This window comes from Callorhinus ursinus, unplaced genomic scaffold (genome assembly GCF_003265705.2).
Source record: "Callorhinus ursinus isolate GAN/ISIS: 27379988/994484 unplaced genomic scaffold, GSC_fseal_2.0 scaffold11, whole genome shotgun sequence".
NCBI lineage: Eukaryota > Metazoa > Chordata > Mammalia > Carnivora > Otariidae > Callorhinus > Callorhinus ursinus.
The window spans coordinates 38205056-38231650 of NW_027397073.1; the positions used below are offsets into that span (position 1 = coordinate 38205056).

The 26595-nt window shown below is 36.3% G+C and overlaps 1 protein-coding gene across 12 annotated transcripts in view; it reads left to right on the forward strand.

Moving 5' to 3' along the window:
• Positions 1–26595, forward strand: part of NOL4 (nucleolar protein 4) — a 422575-nt gene that overhangs the window by 376149 nt on the left and 19831 nt on the right. For 2 of the 12 annotated variants that reach the window (XR_012380046.1, XR_012380047.1), the window contains exon 11: positions 82–171. The exons of the other annotated variants lie outside the window; for them this stretch is intronic. The gene's annotated coding sequence lies outside the window, so the exon portion shown is untranslated. The remainder of the gene's footprint in view (positions 1–81; positions 172–26595) is intronic. 12 annotated transcript variants of the gene reach the window in all.

Consider the following 26595-nt stretch of genomic DNA (forward strand, 5'->3'; position numbering starts at 1 on the left):
CTTTTCTAGGAAGTCAGAAATATCACTCTCTGTATGAAAATTGAATTAGCCATTTTCTACATTCCTCTTTCCTGGGTTCAGGTACTGATGCACCTTCCTGAAATAGGCACCAGGCTGCTCCTCGGCCTCACTAGAGATCTTGGGTCTGTCTGCCTGAATCACTCCAAGAGGGTAGGAAGGCCAGAGTTGCCTTATTTTTTTTCTCTTTCATGTTAACACATTTCAAATGCCAAATATGATTACAGTTACAATGCTAATATTTCCTTTTGTGGTTTCAAGGCACACAGTCATTTGACATTTGGCTCTTGACTAACATACAAATGCTTTTTCAGAGAGTCCTCCTTCCCTCCGCATACCATTGTTGGAACTCGTGGAAGTGAGTCCACAGAGTACAAACTGCCTCCTGTGTTGCTATTTCCACTCAGACAAATTCAGAATTAACAAATGATTAATGTGTGGTGACTAACATTCTGGCCAGTATCTCAGTGGTCTCAGGGAAAAACAAATTATCTCTGGTGATTAAACTCATAAGGGAATATAATCCTCTTGAGTACAGTAGTCCTCCCTTATCCACAGGGGATATTCCCAAGACCCCCAGTAGGTGCCTAATACTGTGGATAGTACTGAACCATATATACAGTATGTTTTTTCCTGTATTACAAACCTATGATAAAGTTTAATTTATAAATTATATTTTTAAATTTACATATTTATAAATTTAGTAATTTATAAATTAGGCTTAGTAAGAAACTAACAGTAACTAATAAAATAGAACAAGCAATATACTGTAATAAGTGTTACATGAATGACTGTAGTCGCTCTCTCGGGATCTTACTATACCATACTCACCTTTCTTGTGATGGTGTGAGATGATAAAATGCCTACGTGATGAGATGAAGTGAGGTGAGTGACATAGGCATTGTCACATTAGCATTAAGTTGCTATTGACCTTCAGATGATACCTCAAAAGGAGGATCATCTACTTCCAGATGAAGTTGCCCAGAAGTAACTGAAACCCTGGAAGGGGAAACCATGGATACGGAAGGACTGCTGCACTCTGAATGTATCCAAAAGTAATTTTTACACTAAATTTAGAAATTTTTTTCTGGTTCCTATTTCTGCAAATATAAGTTACTCCATTGTTCCTGGGGGCAATATTGTAGAAATAAACATTTTTTTTATTTTAATTCTGGCATAACAAAACATACAATGTTATATTAGTTTCAGGTGTACAAAATAGTGAGTCAATAGTGCTATACTTAGTGCTCATCATGGTAAGTTTACTCTTAAAGCCCTTCACCTGTTTTACCCTTCATCCTTCTACTCACCTTCCCTCTGGTAACCATTAGTTTGTTCTATTTGAGAGTCTTTTTTTTTTTTTTTCCTGTTTGTCTCTTTGTTTTGTTTCTTAAATCCACATATGAGTGAAATCATATGGTATTGTATTTCACAGACTTATTTCACTTAGCATTATACACTCTAGATCCATCCTTGTCATTGCAAATGCCAAGATTTCATTCTTTTTTATGGCTGAGTATGTTCCATTGTATAGATATACCAATTCTTTATGGATTCATCTATTGATGAACACATGGGTTGCTGCCATAATTTGGCTATTGTAAATAATGTGGCAGTAAACATAGGAGTACATGTATCCCTTTGAATTAGTATTTTTGTATTTTTTTATTAAATACCCAGTAGTGCAATTACTGGATCACAGGGCAATTCTGTTTTTAACTTTTTGAGGAACCTCCATACTGTTTTCCACGGTGGCTGTGCCAGTTTACCTTTCCACCAACAGTGTAAGAGGGTTCCTTTTTTTCCCCACATCCTCACCAGTACTTGTTTCTTGTGCTTTTGTTTTAGCTATTCTGACAGGTGTAAGGTGATATCTCTTTGTAGTTTGGATTTTCATTTCCCTGATGATGAGTGATGTTGAGCATCTTTTCATGTGTCTGTCGGCCATCTGTATGTCTTCTTTGGAAAAATACCTGTTCATGTCTTCTGCCCATTTTTTAGATTTTGTTTTTGTTTTTGTTGTTGAGTTATATAAATTCTTCATATATTTGGGATACTAACCCTTTATTGGATATGTAAAGATATTACAAATATCTTCTCCCATTCAGTAGGTTGTCTTTGAGTTTTGTTGACTGTTTCCTTCACTGTACAGAAATCTTTTGTTTTGATGTAGTCCCAATAGTTTATTTTTGCTTTTGTTTCCCTTGCCTCAGGAGACCTATCTAGAAAAACATTGCTCTGGCTAATGCCAGAGAAATTAGTGTCTATGCTCTCTTCTAGGATTTTTATGGTTTTAGGTCTCACATTTAGGTCTTTAATCCATTTTGAGTTTATTTTTGTATATGTTGTAAGAAGGTGGTCCATTTTTCCCAACACCATTTGTTAAAGAGAGTTTTCCCATTGTATATTCTTGCCTCCTTTGTCAAAGATTAATTGACCATATAATCACGGTTTTATGTCTGGGCTCTCTCTCTGTCCCATTGATCTATGTGTCTTTTTTGGGGCCAGTACCATACTGTTTTGCTTACTATAGCTTTGTAGTATATCTTGATATCTGGTATTGTGATACTTCCAGTTTTGTTCCTCTTTTCAAGATTCCTTTGACTATTCATGGCCTTTTTTGGTTCCATACAAATTTTAGGAGTATGTGTTCTAGTTCTGTGAAAAATGCTATTGGTATTTTGATAAGGATTGCATTAAAACTGTAGATTGCTTTGAGTAATGTGGACAGTTTAACAATATTCGTTCTCCCAATTCACGAGCATGGAATATCTTTCCATTTGTGTCATCTTCAATTTCTTTCATCAGTGTTTTAAAGTTTTCAGAGTATAGGTCTTTCACTTCCTTGGTTAAGTTTATTCCTAAGTATTTCATTTTTTTTTTTGGTGCAATTGTAAATGGGACTGTTTTCTTAATTCATTATTAAGCTATTTCATTATTAGTGTCTAGAAACGCAACAAATTTCTATATATTGATTTTGTATCCTGGGACCTTACTGAATTCATTTATCACTTCTAGCAGTTTTTTGATGGAGTCCCTAGGGTTTCCTGTATACACTATCAGGTCATCTGCAAATAGTGATAGTTTTACTCCTTCCTTACCAATTTGGATGTTTTTAATTTATTTTCCTTGTTTGATTTCTGCAGCTAGGACATCCATTACTATGTTGAATAAAAGTAGTGAAAGTGGACATCCTTGTCTTGTTCCTGACCTTAGGGGGAAACCTCTCAGTTTTTCACCATTGAGTATAAGGTTAGCTGTAGGTTTTTTATATATGGCCTTTATTATGTTGAGGTATGTTCCCTCTAAGCCTACTTTGTTGAGGGTTTTTATCATAAATGGGTGTTGTACTTTGTCAAATGCTTTCTGCACCTATTAAAATGATCCTGTGGTTTTTATCCTGACTCTTGTTGATGTGATGTATCACAATGATTGATTTATGAATATTGAACCACCCTTACAACCCTAGAATAAATCCCACCTGATTGTGGTGAATGATTTTTTTTAATGTATTGTTGAATTCTGTTTGCTAATATTTTGTGGAGGATTTTTACATCTATGTTCATCAGAAATATTGGCCTGTAGTTCTCTTTTTTGGTAGTGTCTTTATCTGGTTTTGGTATCAGGGTAATGCTAGTCTGGAAGATTTCCTTTCTCTTATATTTTTTGAAATAGTTTGAGAAGAATAGGTATTAACTCTTCTTTAAATGTTTGGCAGAATTCACCTGTGAAACTGTCTGGTTCTGGACTTTTGTTCATTGGAAGTTGTTTGATTACTGATTCAATTTCATTGCTGGTAATTGGTGTGTTCAAACTTCTGTTTCTTCCTGATTCAGTTTAAGAATTTATTCGTTTCTTCTAGGTTGTCAAATTTGTTGGCATATAATTTTTCATAATACCCTCTTACTATCCTTTGTATTCTGTGGTGTCAGTCGTTACTTCTGTTTCATTTCCGATTTTGAGTCCTCTCTTTTTATGAGTCTGCCTAAGGTTTATTAGTTTTGTTGATTTTTTCAAAAACCAACTTCTGGTTTCATTAATTCATCCTCTTGTTTTTTCAGCTTCTATTTTGTTTATTTCTGTTCTAAAATGTATTATTTTCTTTCTTCTAGTGGTGTGGGTTTTGTTCTTCTTTTTCTAGCTCCTTTAGGTGTAAGGTTAGGTTTTTGTTTGAGATGTTTCTTGCTTCATGAGGTAGGCCTGTGTTGCTATAAACTTCCCTCTTAGAACAGCTTTTGCTGCATCTCAATGATTTTGGACTGCTGCTTTTTCATTTTCATTGTCTTGATGTACTTTTGAATTTCTTCTTTGATTTATTGGTTGATTGACTCATCGTTTAGTAACATGTTATTTAACCTCCATGTATTTGTGTTCTCTCCAGATTTTTTCTTGTGGTTGATTTCTAGTTTCATAGCGTTGTGGTTAGAAAACATACATGATATAACTTTGATCTTTTTGAATTTGTTGAGACTTGTTTTGTGGCCTAAAATGTGATCTATTCTGGATATTGTTCTGTGTGTGCTGTTTTTGAATGGAATGTTTTGTATATATCTGTCAGATTCATCTGGTCCAATGTGTCATTCCAAGCCACTCTTTCCTTGTTGATTTTGTTTGGACGAGCTAACCATTGATGTAAGGAAGGTGTTAACCCTACTATTTTTGTATTACTATTGATCACTTTCTTTATGGTTGTTATTAGCTGCTTTATGTATTTGGATGCTCCCACATTTGGTACATAAATATTTACAATTGTATCTTGTTGGATTTTTCCTATGGTTATATAATGTCCTTCTTTGTCTCTTTTTACAGTCTTTGTTTCTATTTTGTCTGATACAAGTTTTGCTACCCCAGCTTTCTTTTCACTTCCATTTGCATAATAAATGCTTTTCTATCCCTTCACTTTTCAATCTGCATGTGTCTTTAGGTCTGAAATGAGTCTCCTCTAGGCAGCATATAGTTGGGTCTTATTTTTTTTTTATCCATTCTCTGATCCTATGTCTTTTGATTGGAGAATTTAATACATTTACATTCTAAGTTATTATTGATATATGCATATATATTGCCATTTTGCGACGTGTTTTATGGTTGTTTTTGTAGTTCTCTGTTCCTTTCTTCTCTTGCTTTTTTCTCTCATGGTTTGCTGGCTACTTTAGTGATATGATTGGATTCCTTTCTCTTTTAGTTTTTTATCTATTTTATTATCTATTTTATATATTGGCTTTTGATTTGCCATTACCATTATATTTGTAAATAACATCTTATGCATATAGCAGTCTATATTAGGTTGATGGTCCTATAAGTTTGAGCCCATTCTAAGAGGACTAAATTTATACTCCTCTCCACTCCAAACATTTTAGGTATAACGTATCATACTTTATATTTTTATTTTGTGAATGCCTTGACCGATTTTTTAGATATTCTTAATTTTACTGCTTTTGTGCTTCCTATTTTCCTTACTCCTACTTATGATCATTCCTTGCCACTCAGAGTCCCCCTTAACATTTCTTGCAGGGCTGCTTTGGTGTTCATGAATTCTTTTAATTTTTGTCTTGGAAACTCTCTCTTTCCTTCTATTCTCATTGGTAGCCTTTCTGGATAGAAGTATTTTTTTTTTCTCCCTTTCAGCTCTTTGAATATATCATGTCACTCCTTTCTGGCCAGCAATGTTTCTGCTGAAAAATAAGCTGATGGCCTTATGGGTTTTCCCTTGAATGTAACTCTTTTCTATTGCTGCTTTTAGAATTCTCTCTTTATCACTACCATTTGCCATTTTAATTACTGTGTGTCTTGGTGTGGACCTCCTTGGATTGATATTATTAAGGGCTCTCTATGCCTCCTGGATCTGGATTTCTGTTTTCTTCTCCAAATTCAGGATGTTTTCAGCTATTATTTCTTCAAATACATTTTCTACCCCGTTTTCACTCTCTTTTACTTCAGGGAAACCTATAATATGAATGTTATTACACTTGATGGTGTTGCTGAGTTCCCTTAATGTATTTTCATTTTTATTCTTTTCTCTGTCTCCTGTTCAGCTTGATTTCTTTCGATTACTCTGTCCTCCACATCACTGATTTGTTCTTCTGCTTTTTCTAGTCTATGTATTCTACTGAGTGTGTTTAATTCAGTTAATTGAATTCTTCATCTCTGATTGGTACTTCTTTATGTTTTCCCTCTCTTTTTTGAAGTTCTCACTGAGGTCCTCCACTCTTGTTCTCAAGTCCAGTGAGTATCTTTATGACCATTACTTTAAATTCTCTATCAAGCATTACTTATATATGTTTCATTTAGCTCCCTTGCTATGATTTTCTTCTTCTCTTTCACTTGGGACCTATTCCTCCATACTTTTATTTTGTCTAACTTTCTGATTGTTTCTCTGTGTTAGGAAAGTCAGCTACATCTCTTGCTCTTGAAAGAAATGGCCTTATGAAAAGAGGTCCTGTAGTGTCCTGCAGTCAATATCCCCTGTTTACCAGAAGCTGGTGCTTCAGAGTTGTCTCCTATGTTCATTGCATGCACCTTGCTGTTATTGGCTGAGCCCCATTTGTCTTTATTCCAGTCACCTACAATGGCTCTTTCTGCCTGTTTTGGGCAGGGTTTTGTCCCTGTGTTGTTATTGGGCCAGTCTGGGGCTTCCTTTGAGTCAGACCAAGCATTGCCAGATCCATGGTAGCACCAAATTGCAGGGCCCTCTCCCTATATTCTCCCCTGTGAAGCTTTTGTTGGTGGATAGGGCCTGTAGTCAGACCAGACATCTGCCTCAGCCCACTGCTGAGGCTGCAGTTGGGTTGGTGTGGGTGGTTATCTTCCCTTCTCCCTTGGACAGGAGTCACTTTGGAGTGTTTCTGAACCCTGTTAGGCTTATGTTACCACTTTGAATAGTCTCCTATCAAAGCATGTTGAGGAGGGCATGTCCACAGGAGAATGTGGGGGCAAAGTTCATGGTGCCAGCAAGGTCTGCACCAGTTCAGTGTGGGAGGGAACCCGCAGCCCTGTGGGGAAACTCCTGCCCAGGATGAGATGGAAGGGGTCGGGCACACTGTTAGCAAGCTAGGTGGAGAGTTTCCACTGTGCTGGTTCCCACAGTTGTCCATGTCACCACGGGACAAGGTGAGGCTAGGATCTTCCTAGACTGCTAGCCTCCCCAGAAGTCAATCATGTTTTCTTAATACTTTGTTCTTAAAAACATATTCATAAGCAGTTTATCCATAATTGTGAGGGAGGTCTTACTGTATATTTTTGGTGTGATATTCCAAAGGAAACCTATGCTTTGGTGCTTGTAATATACCCACCTCTTTCATATCCTCATTATTCACAAGACATTCTTCTCATACCACTCTAATTATGATCTCCCATGATTTCTTCTATTTTGTGTAAAATATTAATTTGCTTGTATATAACTTAAAAATGAAACATTGGGAAGAGGACATTAATATCCATGGATATCCATTAACCCTGTGTGCCTTCACATATAAGAAAGTATTTTGTTTATGTTCAAAAAAGTGTTGTGCTTAACTTTTAAATCTCTTGATTTTTAACAAATCAAAGTACGTATTTGATTAAAAAAAAAATTGAGGGAAGACAGGCACAGATACCCTAACCCCAAACATTACTTCTTAAAAGTTATTTTTTTAAGTGAGGTATAACAGCCATATAACATTTTATTATGTTAGTTTCAGGTATACTACATTATTCAGTATTTGTATACATTGCAAAATGATCATAAAAAGTATAGTTAACATATATCCCCATACATAATTATGACTTTTTTTCTTTGTGATAAGAACTATTAAGGTCTACCATCTTACCAGTATTCAAATGTGCAGTACAGTATAATGAACATATGATCACCTTGATGTATATTATATCCCCATGACTTATTTATAATTGGAAATTTGTATCTTTTGACCTCTTTGCCTATTTTGACCACCCCACAACCCACCTCTGATAGCTACTAGTCTGTTCTCTGTATCTTTGAGTTAGTTTGGTTTTTTTTTTTTTAAGATTCCACATATAAGTAAGATCATACAGTATTTGTCTTTCTTGGCAACACTTATTTCACTTAGTGTAAAGCCCTCAGGGACTGTCTATATTGTTGCAAATAGCAAGATTCTTTATCTAAATAAAAATTGTATATTACATTTTCTTTATCCATTTATCCATCAGAGGACACTTAGGTTGCTTCCATATTTGGCTATTGTAAATAATGCAGCAATGAACATGGGGGTGCATATACTTTTGAGTTAATGTTTTCATTTCTTTGGATAAATACCCAGAAGTGAAATTGCTGAATCATATGGTAATTCTATTCTTAATTTTTTGAGGCCCCCCCCATACTCTTTTCCATACTTTATGATTTTTCATTCTTCTGCATGTGGCTATCCAATTTTCCCAGCACCATTTATTGAAGAGACTGTCTTTTCTCCATTGCATATTTTTTCCTGCTTTGTCGAAGATTACTTAACCATAGAGTTGAGGGTCTATATCTGGGCTCTCTCTTCTGTTCCATTGGTCTATATGTCTGTTTTTGTGCCAGTACCATGCTGTCCTGGTGACCATTGCTTTGTAATATAGCTTGAAATCGGGCAACATGATGCCCCTAGCTTTGTTTTTCTTTTTCAACATTTCCTTGGAGATTTGGGGTCTTTTCTGATTCCATACAAACTTTAGGATTGTTTATTCCAGGACTTTGAAAAATGTCATTGGAATTTTGATCAGGAAGGTATTGAAGGTATAGATTGCTCTGGGTAGCATAGACATTTTAACAATGTTTATTCTTCTGATCCATGAGCATGGAATATTTTTCCATCTTTTTGCGTCTTCTTCAATTTCTTTCATGAGTGTTCTGTAGTTCCTAGAGTATAGATCCTTTGGTTAGGTTTATTCTGAGGTATCTTTTATTTTTTTGGTGCTATTGTAAATGGAATCGTTTCTCTAATATCTCTTTCTACAGTTGCATTGTTAGTGTATAAGAAAGCAACTGATTTCTGTGCATTGATTTTGTATCCTGCCACAGTACTGAATTGCCATATGAGTTCTAGTAATTTGGGGGTGGAGTTTTTTGGATTTTACACATAAAGTATTCTGTCATCTGTGAAGAGAAAGAGTTTGACTTCTTCTTTGCCAATTTGAATACATTTTATTTCTTTTTGTTGTCTGGTTGCTGTTGCTAGGACTTCTAGTACTATGTTCAACAACAGTGGTGAGAGTGGGCATCCTTGACCTGTTCCTGATCTTAAGGGAAAGGCTCTCAGCTTTTCCCCATTGAGGATGATATTTGCTGTGGGTTTTTCATAGGTGGATTTTATGAACTTGAGGAATGTTCCCTCTATCCCTATACTCTGAAGAGTTTTAATCAGGAAAGGATGCTGTATTTTGTCAAATGCTTTTTCTGCATCAATTGAGAGGGCCATATGGTTCTTCTCTCTCCTCTTATTAATGTGTTCTCTCACATTGATTGATTTGTGAAAGTTGAACCACCCATGCATCCTGGGGATAAATCCCACTTGGTCATGGTGGATGATCCTTTTAATGTATTGTTGGATCTTATTAGCTAGGATTTTGTTGAGGATTTTGGAATCCATATTCATCAGGGATATCAGTCTGAAATTCTTTTTGATGGGGTCTTTGCCTGGTTTGGGAATTAAGGTAATGCTGGCCTCATAGAATGAGTCTGGGAGCTTTCCTTCTGTTTCTATTTTTTGAAACAGCTTCAGAAGAATAGGTATTATTTCTCCTTTGAATGTTTGGTAGAATTCCCCAGGGAATCCATCAGGCTCTGGACTCTTGGGGGAGGTTTTTGATCACTGCTTCAATCTCATCACTGGTTATTGGCCTATTCAGGTTGTCAATTTCTTCCTGTTTTTTCTTGGCAATTTATAGGTTTCCAGGAAGGCATCCATTTCTTCCAGGTTGCTTTAATTTATTGGCGTATAGTTGATAATAATTTCTAATAATTGTTTCTGTTTCCTTGGTGTTAGTCGTGATCTCTCCCCTTTCATTTATAATTTTATTAATTTGGGTCCTTTCTCTCTTCTTTTGGAGGAGTCTGCCAGTGGTTTATCAATTTTATTAATTTTTTCAAAGAACCAGCTTCTAGTTTCGTTGATCTGACCTGTGTTTCTGGTTTCTAATTCATTGATCTCTGTTCTAATCTTAATTATTTCTCTTCTAATGTGTGGCTTAGGCATCGTTTGTTGCTTTTGCTCTAGTTCTTTAAGGTATAAAGTTAGTTGGTAAATTCAGGATTTTTCTATTTTTTTGAGTGAGGCTTGTATGGCTGTGTATCTCCCCCTTAGGACTGCGTTTGCAGTATCCTATAGGTTTTGGACCAGTGGGTTTTTGTTCTCATTGGTTTCCATGAAATTTTTAAGTACTTCTTTGATTTCCTAGTTGACCCAAACATTCTTGAGCAGAGTGGTCTTTAGCTTCCAAGTGTTTGAATTTCTGCCAGTTTTTTTCTTGTGATTGAGTTTCAGTTTTAAAGCATTATGGTCTGAGAATATGCAGGGAATAATCTCAATCTTTTGGTATCAGTTATGACCTGATTTGTGAACCAGTATGTGGTCTATTCTGGAGAAAGTTCCATGTGCGCTTGAGAAGACTGAGTATTCTATTGTTTTAGGGTGGAATGTTCCTTATATATCTATGAGGTCCATCTGGTCCAGTGTGTCATTCAAAGCTCTTGTTTCTTTGCTGATTTTCTGCTTAGATGATCTGTCTATTGCTGAGAGTGGAGTATTGAGGTCTCCTACAATTAATGTATTATTATCAATATGACTCTTTATTTTGGTTAACAGTTGGCTTATGTAGATGGCTGCTCCCATGTTAGGGGTGTAGATATTTACAATTGTTAGATCTTCTTGTTAGATAGACCCTTTAAGAATGATATAGTATCCTTCTGTGTCTGTAATACAGACTTTAGTTTAAAATCTAATTTGTCTGATATAAGAATTGCTACCCCATCTTTCTTTTGAGGTCCGCTGGCATGGAAGATGGATCTCCATTCCTTCACTTTCAGTCTGGATGTATCTTTAGGTTCAAAATGAATCTCTTGTAGGCAGCATATGGATGGGTCCTGTCTTTTTATCCAATCTGCAACCCTGTGCCATTTTATGGGAGCATTTAGGCTGTTCACGTTGAGAGTGATTATTGAAAGATATGAATTTATTTTCATCATGTTGCCTGTGAAGTCCTTGTTTTTATAGATTGTCTCTGTAAATTTCTGTTCTATATCACTCTTGGGGTCTTTCTCTTTTTATAGAACCCTCCTTAATATTTTTTGCTGGGCCAGCTTTGTGGTCACATATTCTTTCAGTTTCTGCCAGTCTTGGAAGCTCTGAATCTTTCCATCCATTCTAAATGACAGCCTTGCCAGATAAAGTATTCTTGGCTGAATGTTCTTCTCGTTTAGTACCCTGAATATGTCTTGCCAGGCTCTGGCTTGCCAGGTCTCAATGGATAGGTCTGATGTTATTCTGATGTTCCTCCCTCTGTACAGAAGGAATCTCTTCCCCCTAACTGCCCTTAAGGTGGTTTCCTTGGTTCTAAGATTTGCGAGTTTTACTATCACATGCCGGGGCATTGACCTGTTTTCCTTGATCTTGGGAGGGGTCCTCTCTGCCTCTAGGACATGAATGTTTGTTTCATTCCCCAGATTAGGGATGTTCCCAGCTATGATTTGCTTAAATATATCTTCTAGTACTCTCTCTCTCTCTCCACCCCCTCAGGGATCCCAATAATTCTGACATTGGAACGTTTCATGGTGTCACTTATTTCTCTGATTCTATTTTCATGGATTCTGAGTTGTTTTTCCCTGGCCTCCTCTTTTTCCCTTCTTGTCTATTAATTGGTCTTCTAGATCACTAATTCGTTCTTCTGCCTTGCTTACCCTAGCTATTGTTTGGATCTCACTGATAGCATTTTTAAGTTCTGCCAATTCAGCTTTCATTTCTGCCCTTAGAGACTCTATGTTGCCATTAATTGATTTCTCCATTCTAGCTGTTGTCTTCACAATTGCTAGCCTGAATTCCGTCTCTGACATCTTGGTAATATCTGTATCCATTTGTAAATCTCTGGCATAAGTCATAGTCTCTGAGTCTTTTCTATTTTGGGGGTTCCTCCTCCTAGTCATTCTGTTGAGGGGTGGTTGAGGAAATGTATAGAGTCCAAATTATTGACCACAACCCAAGCAAGATGCACCTATTTTCTAGGGACCTTAGGGTTGCTGGCCTCTTTTTTCCCCAGCCTGTCTTCTGGGGGAGGGGCCTGCCACACTGTTACTCAGGCAACCCTGTTTGGGCAGAGTTGTCCTGCTCCCTGTGGTGGGGGGATGGGCTCAGTGAAAAACAGTTTTGGGGGACTTTTCTCTGGCAGCTTTCCCTGGCAGCTTTCTGCGTCTCTTCCAAGAGTCAGAGCAGAAGAGATCATTTCCAACCCTCTGCCTCAGAGCAGAGAGATCACAGTCTGTTCTTCAGTGAGCTCTCCAGGCACACACTCTCCATTTCTGTCTGTGCTGCTATAAACTGCAGCATCCTGCATTTTGCACCCCTCAGCAGGGCTCCCAGTCCTCACCTCCAGGTTGGGGCATGGGGGCACTAGTCTGCCCTTTGTACTTCTAAAACTGCCAGCCACCCCTAGTTCACACACGTGGCCCCTGCTGCTCCAGGTTTCAGTCAGGGGGCTGCCCTAAAGTCCTCTCCCTGCCACTGGTCTGCGAGTCTGTACCCTGTCCCCAGCACGGGAGGCTATTGTTCACCGGCAGTGTAGGATCCCCACAGCTCCCTCCCCCTTCCATTTATCTTCTGATATGTGCCCGCAGTATCATGGCTCCCTGCTTCATACCTTGAAGTCAACGGCCTGTGATATTGTTTGTAGAGATCCAGATATATCTTCTGACATCTCAGGCTGATTTTGTGGATGTTCAGAGTGGTCTGGTAGATATCCACCTCAATTCAGGGGACCGGTTGGAATAGGGTCCCCTACTCCTCCGCCATTATTTTGCAAGATTAATTTACTTGAATTTTTATTAATATTTTAGCTCTCTAGTTTTCTGGTCGTGTCCTAATCTGGCTGTGGTATTAGGGTAATTCTTGCCTTGTAAAATGAGTTTGGAGGTGTTCCCTCCTCTTAAATTTTTTGGAAGCATTTGGGAACAATTTGCATTGATTCTCCTTCAAATGTGTGGTAGAACTTGCCTGTGAGACCATCTGGTCTTGGGGTTTTATGTCTTGTATATTTTTGATTACTGATACAATCCCCTTACTCATTGGTCTATTTAAATGTTCTAGTTTTCCTGTTTCAGTCTTGGTAGGTTTTATGTTTTTTAGGAATTTATTAATTTCTTCTGGGTTGTCCAGTTTTTTTTAGCATATAATTGTTCATAGCAGTCTCTTATGATTCTGTTTTTCTGTCATATCAGTTTTAATTTCTCTTCCATTTCTGATTTTGATTTCTCTTTTTCCCTTGAGTCTAGCCAAAGGTTTGTCAATTTTTTAATATATATTTTTCAAAAAAGAAAAAAACAGCTCATAGCTTTTTTTTTCTTCTGCTAACTTTGGGCTTAGTTTTTCTAGTTCCTGGACGTGTAAAGTTTGGTGGTTTGTGATCTATTTTCTTAGTAATATGCACATGTCATTATAAACTTCCCATAAAAGAACTTCTTTTGCAGTATCTCATCTCATTCCAATATTTTTTTATTTCCCTTTTGATTTCTTCTTTGACCCATTGTTCAGAAGTTTGTATTACATTTGCACATGTTTATAGACTGTTGAGCTTTCCTCTTGATTTCTAGTTTCATGCTGTTGTGATTAGAAGAGATACTTCATATGATTTTAGTCTTCTTAAATATACTAAGACTTGTTTTATGTCCTGGAGAATATTTCATGTGCAATTGAAAAGAATGTGCATTCCACTGCTGTTGGATAGGATGTTCTGTATATGTGTTAGGTCCATCAGGTCTAATGTATGGTTCAAGCCAATGTTACCTTATTGTTTTCTATCTGGATGACTTGACTATTGCTAAACTTAAGGTATTGAAGACCCCTATTATTACTGCATTGTATCTTTCCTGATTTATTAATATTTGCTCAATATATTTATATTCACTGATGTTGGTCCTTACATGTTTATAAATATGTATCTTCATTAATTGACCCCTTTATCATTATACAGTGACCTTTTTTGTCTCTTATTACCATCTTTGTTTAAAGTCTATTTTGTCTGGTGTAAGTATAACTAACTGCACTTCTCCATTTGCATTGAATTTTTTCTCATGCCTTCACTTTCAATCTGTGTATGTCCTTAAAATTCAAGTGAGTCTTGGAGGCATTATATAATTGGTATTTTTTTTTCATTCATCCAGTTATTCTGTGCCTTTTGATTAGTAAGTTAAATCCATTTACATTTAGTTATTGAAGTATATGAATTTGTTAATGTCATTTTATTAATTTCTGGTTGTTTTGTATTCCTACTTTTTCTTTTTCTCTGTTTCTGTCTACCTTTGTAAACTGGTGATTTTCTGTGGTGGTTAGTTCTGTTTCCCCATTTTTTCTCTTTTGTATACTTTCAGTTTTCCTTATAGGCTTACATAAAACATCTCAGAAGCCCATTTTTAAGGTGATAGCAACTTAAATTCAATTGCCTACAAAGTCTTAAATTTATTATGCTCATGTTTTATGTTTTTGATATCATTTATATTTTGTATTCATTAGAGTTGCTATAATTATTTTTGACAAGTGGCTAACACACTATCATAGATTTAGACTTTTCTAAATCTGACTGTATATTTACCTTTACTAATGTGTTATATACTTCTATATCTTTTCATGTTGCTGATTAGCCTCTTTATTTTGCTGCTTAATGACCTGATTTTAGCACTTCTTTCATGGCAAGTCTAATTGTGATTAACTCCCTTAGCTCTTTTTTTTATGAGATTATTTTTTCCTTTAATATTTGAAGGGTAATTTTGCCATATGGAGTATTCTTGCTTGGTAATTTTTTTTTCCAGTACTTTCCTAGCCTATAGGATTTCTGCTGAGAAATCTGCTGATAGCCTAGTGGAGGGTTCTTTGTAGGTTAAAATATTTTTTCCTTGGCTGATTTTAGGATTCCCTTCTATCTTTTAAGTTATCTTAATATCTTTTTACATTGAGATAATATCTCACCCTGTTATCTTTCATGAACTTGGATGCCCAAGTTTTTCCCCAACTTTAAAATTTCTCTGCTTTACTTCCTCTTCTCCCTCTGGTATACTAGTTATTCCAATATTTGTTCTTTTAATGAAATTTCATAAATCACTTTCTTCCATATTGTTTCTGCTCTGATTTGGTTATTTCAAAATTCCTGCCCTCTAATTTACTTATTGTGTATTCCATTGGGTCTACTCTGCTACTGATGTTCTCTATTGCAATTTTCATTTCATTCACTGAAATCTTCAGGTCCAGAATTTGTTGGTTATGATTTATGTCTTTGCTAAGGATATAATTTTGTTCATGTGTTTTTTTTTTTTTTTCCCTGAATTCGTAGAATGGTCTTTCTGGATTTTATAATTAATTGAATTTCATCTAAATAGCTATTTTGAATTCTTTATCAGCAATATGCTGACATTCCGTGTCTCAGAGCTTAGTAATTAAAAAGTTATCTTTGTTCATATTTCTTAGTTTTGCATCACTTTTCACATGAAGTAGCTGATACCTCCTTAAATCTCTACAGGTTGCCTTCATGTGAGGTACACTATTCATTCGTGCTTTTATATTTAGGGTTTTCTCTCCTTTCTGGGTTACAGAAAGTGGTGCTATATACTTGACATTGGTGGTTTCTCCCTTACCACAGCTCCTGATCTGTTTTTCTGATAGTACTCCATTTACCAGACCTCCACTCAGGAGTGTGCACAAGGAGTCAACTGCAGAGTGGGGGGAGGTGTGGCTTCAACATTTAGGGTGTCTGTGGACCCAGTGAGGGAGATCCTTGGGTGAGGTGCTCCCAGACACCATGGGCAGATTTCTTGCTGAAATCTTGAGCTTAATTAGCAAGAACCCTGTCACTTTCATGTCATCTGATATTTTTATCTGCCTCTTCCCCAGTTTTCCTCTCCACTGTGTATCTCAAACATTCATCCCACACAACTAGGGTAGCCAGGCATTTACTCACCACTCTCCAGTTTCACTGCTAGAGAGGTTACTGCTGCTGGAAAATTCAGTCTTTTGTTTTGGGGATTGGAGTACCTAGGGTAAATTCCTCTTACTGTCTCCACTGCAACCAAACTTTTGTTTTGGCTCCAATGACATGCTGGAATCTCTCCTTGGGATGGCTGACTTATGCAGATTTTCTCTTATCTGTGGGTATTGGTCCAGGTCTATGCTCTCCAAGTTTTTCATAACCTCAGTGAGAGGGATTGGGCCAGGTCTGCTTGCCTATTACTGGATGCACAGGCGGGTGAGATTCCTTCTGGGTCTCTTGATGTATATTCTGGATCCTACACTTCTCACAAAGGTGCTTCAGTTCTTGGCTGTATATCTAATTCATTGTCCAAAAGAAGGAATAAAAGGGAGGAACTTCTTATACTGCCATAATGCTCATGTCAGTCCTGGACATGTTTTTCTTTTTCCTTTTTTTTTTTTTTTTGAATTTATTTATTTATTTGACAGAGACATAGCAAGAGAGGAAACACAAACGGGGAGTGGGTGAGGGAGAAGCAGTCTTCCTGCCGAGCAAGGAGCTCGATCCCAGGACCCTGGGACCATGACCTGAGCCAAACTGAGCCACCCAGGCACCCCAGTGGACATGGTTTTTAAACATACACAATAGCCATGCTTGCTGACCGTAGCTTCAATTTAATGATTTAATAAAGTTGATTTATTTATAGTCTACTATTTGTTAGATGTCTAGCACTAATTCTTTTACAAACTAATAATTAAGGTTAAGAAGAGGAAAAAAATAAGACTGAGTAAAATGAATACTCCAGAGGTAGAAGGATCTGCCCATCCCATTTCACCCACACTTTCAAGAAAAGAATGTTAAAAATTACCTTGGATTTATACAATTAAAATATGTGCATTAAATTTATTGAGATTTGGGCACATAAACATAGAAAGCTCAAATTTTAAAAAATGGATCAGACTAAAACATCTCATTTATACTTTGTCCTATAAATATATAACAGTATGTAACAGTTACAGGATTCCATATTTAACTATTTCCATAATTATGTTTATAGTAAATTTTGAGGTATTTAAGTTATGTGAATAGAAATATGTCATAGACATTATACTTTGATTATTGATAGTGACGAGAATATTGGAAAATTGCTAAAGAAAAGTAATTTTGTTTTTGAAAACAGAAAAAATAACTATTCTACCATACATTAAAGAATTAATGACCAAGCTGAGTCAGTGTTGCCTTTTTATATTGTAATATAACATTGCAGTTATTAGCTATAAATTTTATTAGTTATTGGTAATCCTAACTCTGGAGGGGTCATTTCATATATGTCTTACCTCATGAGCCATCAGAATTTCTTCTAATGTTGCTATGCTAAGCTTTTTAATCACGATGGTATTAACATTTTGTGGGGGTGTGTGTTTAATATCCTGAATTCAAAGGAATTTGACACACATTAATTAGTTTCAGGTGTGCAACAGTAACTGTTGCATTCATCATAATTGCAGCTACCATCTGTCACTATACTCAAATTTTAATAATTATTGAAAACAAAACAGAGTAGAAATAAAATGCCAGGCTGAATTTCATTTCCTTTGAATGAAATAATTTTACCATCGAGCATATAGAACAAAAAGTTAACTCTTATTAAATCTTCATTTGTATAGTAGGCATTTATTTTATAGTAAACGTGCCTTATATAACTATCTCAAAACATTAAAATGATTTTGAATATCTTCTGTTTGGAATATCAGAGTTGAAATTATCTTTATATGAGGGTTATGGGTAAGATAGTGGAGTTTGGAGGACCCTGAACTCACTTGGTCCCATGGATGCAACTAGATAACACATCAATGTAAATAACCCCCCCAAAAAATCCCACGACTGGTATAACAAACTCCACAACTAAATGTAGAGAAGAGGACACACTGAAGAGGTTGGGAAGAATAGAGATGTGGTGGGGAGCTAAACCCTATAGGTATGGCCAATGGAGGGGGCAGGAACAACAGGGGTTAAGGGTGAGAAACAGAACATCACCCTGGGAGGCCTGCACAGGGAAGACAAATCCCCATAGCATTTAGCATTGAAAACTAGAAGGAACGAATTTCATGAGTTCCAGCAACCAGAAGGATGTAAAGCCTGGCACTCTAAAAATCAGCAGGCTTGGCTCAGAGAGCTTAGATGGTGATAGAAACCTGAGTCCTTGCCCTTTAAGGCTGGCATAACAAAGAGACTGAGGAGATACATCTTAGAAGCAGCTCTTTGAAAAACATCTGGGGCACACCAGAGGGAGAGTTAGTTAATAATCTCACAGATTCCTGAGGGACTTCTCCAGGAAAAAATGAGTTAACAGGCACCCTCCCTTGCTCCCTAGCATAATCACACAGTCACCTGCAGGAACCAGTGCTGCACAGGCATTCACTACCTAAATTCCTTACACTGTGTCCCATCCTCTCCAGCTAGTCCTGACTCAGTCCTGGCTCTGCAAGCCTCTCCCCCAAAAGACCACAGCAAACCTTGCCAACATTGCCTCTCTCAACCTCCTCTAGCGGTCATATGCACCGTGTTAAATCTGCACCCCCTGCCCATGTTGTGCAGAACAGCCACAACCAGCCCAGTCTTAGCATTGGTTCTGTGTCCCCTGTGGAAGAAGACAGGTGCCACCTTGTTAAAAGTGTGTGCCTCTCCAACTACTTTCAAGAACAAGAGATATAGCTGACTTTCCTAATACATGAGAACAGACATGGAGTTAGGAAAAAAAGAGAGAGGACTATGCCCCAAATGAAAGAATAGGACAAAATTACAGCAAGAGACCTAAGCAAATAGGAGATAAGTAATATACCTGATTAGAGAATTTAAGGTAATGATCATAATGATACTCACTGTACTTGAAAAAGAGTGGATGACATCAGTGAGATACAACACAGAGACAAAAAAAGACCCATTCAGAGATGAAGAACACAATAAATAAAATGAAGAATATACTTGATTGAATAAATAATAGCTAGAGAAAACAGAGAAATGAATTAATGACTTGGGAGACAGTAATGGAAAGTAATCAAGCTCAGCAAGTGAGAGAAAAAAGGGTTATGCAAAATGAGAATAGACTTAGGGAACTCAGTGACTCCATCAAGCATAGTAACACTTGCATTGTAGGTTTCCCAGAAGTAGAAAGAGAAAAGGGGACAGAAAATATATTTGAAGAAGTGACTGCTGAAAACTTCCCTAATATGGGGAAGGACATAGATCCCCCAACAATCAACCCAAAGATGTCCACACCAAGACACATGGTAATTTCAATGGCTAAAAGTAGAGATAAAGTATAAAATTTAAAAGCATCAAGACAAAAGATGACAGTTACATACAAGGGAAACCCCATAAGACTATCAGCTGGTTTTTCAGCAGAAACTTTGCAAGCAAGAAGAGAGTGACATGATATATTCAAAATGTTGAGTGGGAAAAATCTGCAGCCAAGGATACTCTATCCAACAAGGCTATCATTCAGAATAGACGGAGAGACAAAGAACTTCACAGACAAAAACTAAAGTTCATGACCACTGTACCAGCCCTACAAGAATTACTAAAGTACTCTTTGAAAGACCATGAGTATGAAAAGTAGAAAACATAAAAACCATAAAAATAAAGATATCTATAAAACTCAGTGAAGGGACTCACAAAATAAAAGGATGTAAAATATGACACCATATACATAAAATGGGAGGGAGAGGAGTATTTAAGAATGAATTCAACCTTAAGTGACCACAAACTTCATATAGACTGCTGTATGCAGATGTTATATACAAACCTAATGGTAACCACAAACCAAAAACCAGTAATAGATATGCAAAGAATAAAGAGAAAGGAATCTAAGTGTATCACTAAAGCAAGCCAGAAAACTATGAAAGAGAGCAAAACTCAGAGAAAAACTATAAAAGCAACCACAAAACAAGTAACAAAATGGCAATATATCCATATCTATCAATAATTACTTTGAATGTAAATGGACTAAACACTCCAATCAAAAGAGAGTGACAAAGTGGATTAAAAAACAAAACCCATCTATATGCTGCCTACAATATACTTTTGCAGGCTGAAAGACACCCGCAGATTGAAAGTGAAAGGGGTGGAGAAACATTTACCATGCAAATGATGCCAAAAGAAAGCTGGGGTAGCAATACTAATATCAAACAAAATAGACTTTAAAACAAAGACTGTAACAAGAGACAAGGACACTACATATATAATAAAGGGGACAATCCCAACAAGAAGATATAACAATGGTACATATTTCTGTACCCAACATATGAGCACCTAAATACATTTTTAAAAAAGTGAATAGCAAACATAAAGGAACTAATCAAGGAACTAATCAATAGTAATAACAATGATAGTAGGGGAATTTAACACCCTACTTACATCAACAGACAGATCATTAAAACAAAATCAACAATAAAAGAATGGCTTTTTTTTAAGGTTTTTTAATTCCAGTTAATATACAGTGTTATATTAGTTTCAGATGTACAATGATTCATCAATTTCATAGATGACCCAGTTCTCATCACAAATGCCCTCTTTAATCCTCATCACCTATTTAATCCAGGCACTCACCGTCTCCCTCTAGTAACCATCAGTTCTCTCAAATTAAGAGTGTTTCTTGATTTGTTTCTCTTATTTTTCTGCTTTGCTTGTTTTGTTTCTTGAATTCCACATATGAGTGACATCATATGGTATTGGTCTTTCTGACTTTTTTCATTTAGCATTATACTCTTAGCTCCATCCATGTTGTTGCAAATGGCAAGATTTCATTTTTTATGGCTGAATAATATTCTATTATATAACTATACTGTATCTTCTTTATCCATTCATCAATTGATGGACACTTAGGCTGCTTCCATACCTTGGCAATTGTAAATACTGCTATAAACATAGTGTGTATGTATCCCTTTGAAAGTGTTCTTGTATTCTTTGGGTAAACACCTAGTAGTGTGATTGCTGGAACATAAGTTCTATTTTTAACACTTTAAGGAATCTCCATACTGTTTTCCACAGTGGCTGTACAGTTTGCCTTCCTGCTAGCAGTGCAAGAGGGTTCCCTTGTTCCTTGCCAACAGCTGTTGTTTCTTGTGTTATTGATTTTAGCCATTCTGACAGATGTGAGGTGCTATCTCATTGTAGTTTTGATTTGCATAGGAAACAGTGGCTTTGAACGACACATTGGACCAGATGGACTTAAGATTAGATTCAGAACATTCCATCCTAAAACTGCAGAATACACATATTTTTCAAGTGTACATGGAACATTCTCCAGAGTAGATCATATATTAGGCCACAAAAGAAGTCTCAACAAAATAAAGATTGAAGTCATACCATGCATCTTTTCTGACCACAAGATTGAGAAGCTAGACGTCAACAAGAAAAAAAATCTAGGATGACCACCAATTCATGGAGGTTAAATAGCATGCTACTTAGAAATGAATGGGTCGACCAATAAATCAAAGAAGAAATAAAAAATTACATGGGGACAAAGAAAATGAAAATACAATGGTCCAAATCTTTGAGATGTAGCCAAGTGTTTCTGACAGGGGGACATTTATAGCAATACAGGCCTACCTCAAGAAGGAATAATAATCTCAGACAACCTAATCTTACACCAAAAGGAGCTAGAAAGAATGAAACCCAATACCAGCAGAAGGAAGGAAATAATAAAGATAAATAAGTGACATTGGAAGGTAAGAGAACCTTGAGCTGATCAATAAAACCAAGAGCTGACTCTTTGAAAAGATCAACAAAATTGATAAGCCTCTAGGCAGACTCATAAATTAAAAAGTGGTCTCAAAATCACAAATGAAAGAGGAAAAATAACACCATCAAAATACAAACAATTTTAAGAAAATTATTAAAAACCATATGCCAAAAAATTGGACAACCTAGAAGAAATAGATACATTTCTAGAAACATATAACCTACCAAAACTTAAGCAGGAAGAAATGGAAATTTTGAAAAGACCAATTACCACCAATGGAATTGAAGCAGTAATCAAAAAAACTCCCAGCAAACGAAAGTCCAGGACCAGCTGGCTTCACAGGTGAATTGTACCAATCATTTAAAGAAGCTTTACTACCTATTCTTCTCAAGCTATTTAAAAAAAAAAATAGAAGAGGAAAAAACCTTCTAAATTCATTCAATGAAGGTAGCATTATTCTGATACCAAAACTGGATAAAGACATTACAAAAAGAAACACCAGGGCAGTATCTCTGATGAACATAGATGCAAAAATCCTCAACCACATACTAGCAAATAAATCCAACAATATATTAAAAAAAAATCATTCACCACCATCAAGTGGGATTTATTCTTCAGATGCAAAGCTGTTTCAATATTTGCAATTCAATCAGCATTCCATCACATCAATAAGAGAAAGGATAAAAACCTTATGTTCATTTCCATAGATGTAGAAAAAGCATTTTGACAAAGTACAACTTCCATTTGTGATTAAAAAACGCTTAACAAGGTAGGTTTATAGGGAAATTACCTCAATCATAAAGGCTATAAATGAAAATCCCTCAGCTAACATTATACTCAATGCTGAAAACCTGAGTCCTACCCATGGCAATCAGACAAAAAAAAAAAAAAAATCTAAACTCATAAGTAAAACTTTCACTATTTACAGATGACATTATATTGTATATAGAAAATCCTCAAGATTCTACAAAAAACATCTGCTAGAAGTGATAACTGAATTCAGTAAAATCATAGGATACAAAATCAATGTACAGGAATCTGTTGCCTTTCTATACACTAATAATAAAGCAGGAGAAAGAGAAATTAAGAAAACAATCCCATTTACAATTGCACCAAAAATTTTTTTAAAGATTTTATTTATTCATGAGAAGCAGAGGCAGAGGGAGAAGCAGGCTCCCCGCAGAGCAGGGAGTCCAACACAGGACTTGATCCCAGGACCCCGGGATCATGACCTGAGCCGAAGGCAGACGCCCAACTGACTGAGCCACCCAGGTGTCCCACAATTGCACCAAAATTAAATACCCTTAGGACTAAACTTAACCAAAGAGGTAAAAGACCTGTACTCTAAAACTATAAAACAATGATGAAAGAAATTGAAGATGACACAAATGGAAAGACATTCCATGCTCATGGATTAGAAAAACAAATATTGTTAAATTGTCTATACTACCAAAAGCAATCTACAGATTCAATGCAATCCTTATCAAAATACCTAACGCATTTTTCACAGAAATAGAATAATTGTAAAATTTGTATGGAAACACAAGATTCCAAAAAGCCAAAGCAACCTTGAAAAAGAAAAACAACTGGAGGCGTCATAATTCCAGACTTCAAGTTATATTACAAAGCCATAGTAATCAAAACAGTAGGTACTGGCACAAAAATAGACACGTAAATCCATGGAACAGAGTAGAAAACCCAGAAATAAACTTGAAATTATATGGTCAATTACTCTTTAACAAAGGAGGCAAGAAAATACAATGGGAAAAAGTCTCTTCAACAAAGGGTGTTGGGAAAACTGGACAGCAACATGCAAAAGAATCAAACTGGACCACAGTCTTACACCATACACAAAAATAAACTCAAAATGGATAAAAGACCTAAATGTGAGACGTGAAACCATAAAAGTCCTAGAAGAGAGCACAGGCAGTAATTTCTCTGACATTGGCCATAACATTTTTCTAAATAGGTCTCCTGAGCCAAGGGAAATAAAAGCAAAATAAACTATTGGGCCTATCAAAACAAAGAGCTTCTGCACAGTGAAAGAAACAATCAACAAAACTAAGAGGCAATCTGAATGGGAGAAAATATTTGCAAGTGACATCCAATAAAGGGTTAATATCCAAAATATATAAGGAACTGATACAACTCAACACCCAAAAAACAAATAATCCAGTTAAAAAATGGGCAGAAAACATGAACAGACATTTCTCCAAAGAAGACTTACAGATGGCCAACAGACACATTTGAAAAGATGCTCAAATCACTCATTATCAAGGAAATGAGAATCAAAACAATAAGATATCACCTCACACCTGTCAGAATGGCTAAAATCAAAAACACAAGAAACAACTGTTAGTGAAGATGTGGAGACAAAGGAACCTTCTTACATTGTTGGTGGGAATGCAAACCTGTTTCCACAGTGCAGCCACTGTGGAAAACAGTGTGGAGGTTCCTCATAAAGTTAAAAATAGAACTACAAAATACGAAACCACTGGTTCAAAGGGATACATGCACCCCTGTGTTTATTGTAATGTTATCTACAATAGCTAAATTATGGAAGCAGCCCAAGTACCCATGAATAGATAAACTGATAAAGAAGAAGTGTTATATGGAATATTATTCAGCCATAAAAAAGAATGAAATCTTGCCATTTGCAACAACATGGATGGAGCTAGAGAGTATAATGCTAAGCCAAATAAGTCACAGAAAGGCAAATACCATATGATTTTACTCATATGTGGAATTTAAGAAACAAACAAAGGAGAAAAGAGAAAGACAAACGAAGAAACAGATTCTTAACTCTAGAGAACAAATTGATGGTTTCCAGAGGAGAGGTGGGTGGGGGGATGGGTGAAATAGCTGAAGAGGATTAAAGAGTACCTTTATCATGATGAGCACTGAGTAATATGTAGAAAACTGAGTCACTATATTGTACACCTGAAACAATGCTGTAGGTTAACTCTGCTGAAATTAAAATCTAGAGAACTTAATTTAAAAAAGATACATAAATACGATGGCCAATTTTAAGTGTCAGCTTGACTGGTCATAGGGTACCCAGACATTCAGCCTAACATTATTCTGGATTTGTCTGAATGAGATTAACTTTTGAATTGGCAGACTAAGTAAAGGAGATGGTTCTAATATGGGTGGGCATCCTCCAATCAAATGAAGACCTGCCTAGAACAAAAAGGCTAAGTCAGAGAGAAATCCATCTGCCTTTTTGAGCTGGATAGCAGTCAGGTCTTGCTTTTGGACTTGAACTTAAAAGTCAGCAATTTGGAGGTCTTGAGCCTGCAAACTTTCAGACTAGAACTTAAATAGTCACCTCTCCTGGTTCTCAGGCCTTAGGACTTTGACTGAAACTACATGGTCAGCTTTCCTTAGTGTCTAGCCTGTCAACTGCAGATCTTGGGACTTCCCAGCCTCCATAATCATGTGAGCTAATTCCTCATTACATATATTATACACATACACATGTATTAGCTGTTGGTTCTGTTTCTCTGGAGAAGCTTGACCAATACAATGAGTTACATCAACTTGAATAAATCCTTAGACTTTAGCCTAAATAATCCATGAATCCTCTATTATTACTGAGAAGTTAAGGCAAGGAGTCCAGTTAAGAATCAGATCTCACATTCATTGGACCATTTAACATTCATAATTTCATTTCCCCTGTTCCCACAACCTGACAAATGGACAAAAGTAGTAGCAGTGTTCACATTTGACTTGTGAATCTCAGAGGATACATGATTTGCCCAAATTTACAGTTCACATATCTAGAAAGTTTCTGTATTAAGACTTGAACTCCAGTTTTTCACATATTAGTTTTATTATCTGTAACTGTATCTTTATATGTATATATTAAATGAGATTCCATCATTTGAAGATGAAACCTGTGTCCAAGTCCAAATTCTCTAGTAGAGATTTACTATTTATTTGGGTTACTAGTACTTTATCACAAGTACAGTTTCCGTTTAATTTACATCTTTAAAATGTCTTCAAATATTTCTGAAAATAGATTGAATATACAAACAGATACATTTTACAGCTGACATTTTAAAATCTTAGCTTATTGAGGTTTCCTATTAAAAATGGAACAAGAAAAATAGTATAAAAGAATAAAGCAAATATCTAGTTTTTACTGAGGGCATTCTGGAGATTTTTTTCATCTTGCCCCTTGTTTACTAAACTTCCAACTAATCCTTGGAAATCCTTAGAAAGGTAAAACTTTAGGAGCCCCTGGGTGGCTCAGGTTAAGTATCCCACTCTCGATTTCAGCTCAGGTCATGATCTTAGGGTTGTGGGATAGAGCCCTGTGTTGGGAGACTGCTGGAGATTCTTTCTCTCCCTCTCCCTTTGTTCCTCACCCCCCCCCCCATGCCTCCAACCCCACCCCATCGTGCTCTCAATAAATGGGAAATAAATAAACACTTTTTTTAAAAAAAGAAAGCTAAAACTTTAATCATGGGGTGGGTGGAGGCAGAACCCAGTACTCGAAGCAATTAAGATATTTTTGGTCTCAGCTCTGAAAAATAATAAATAGATGTTCTGGGCTTATTTTGGGGGGAGGATTGCTTCCTGTTCCTTGAAAAAAAGTAAACATGTATGAAAATGCATAAACTAAAGTAGTACAATAATTCATTATACCCTCATGTAGTATGTTTGATGCATCTGAA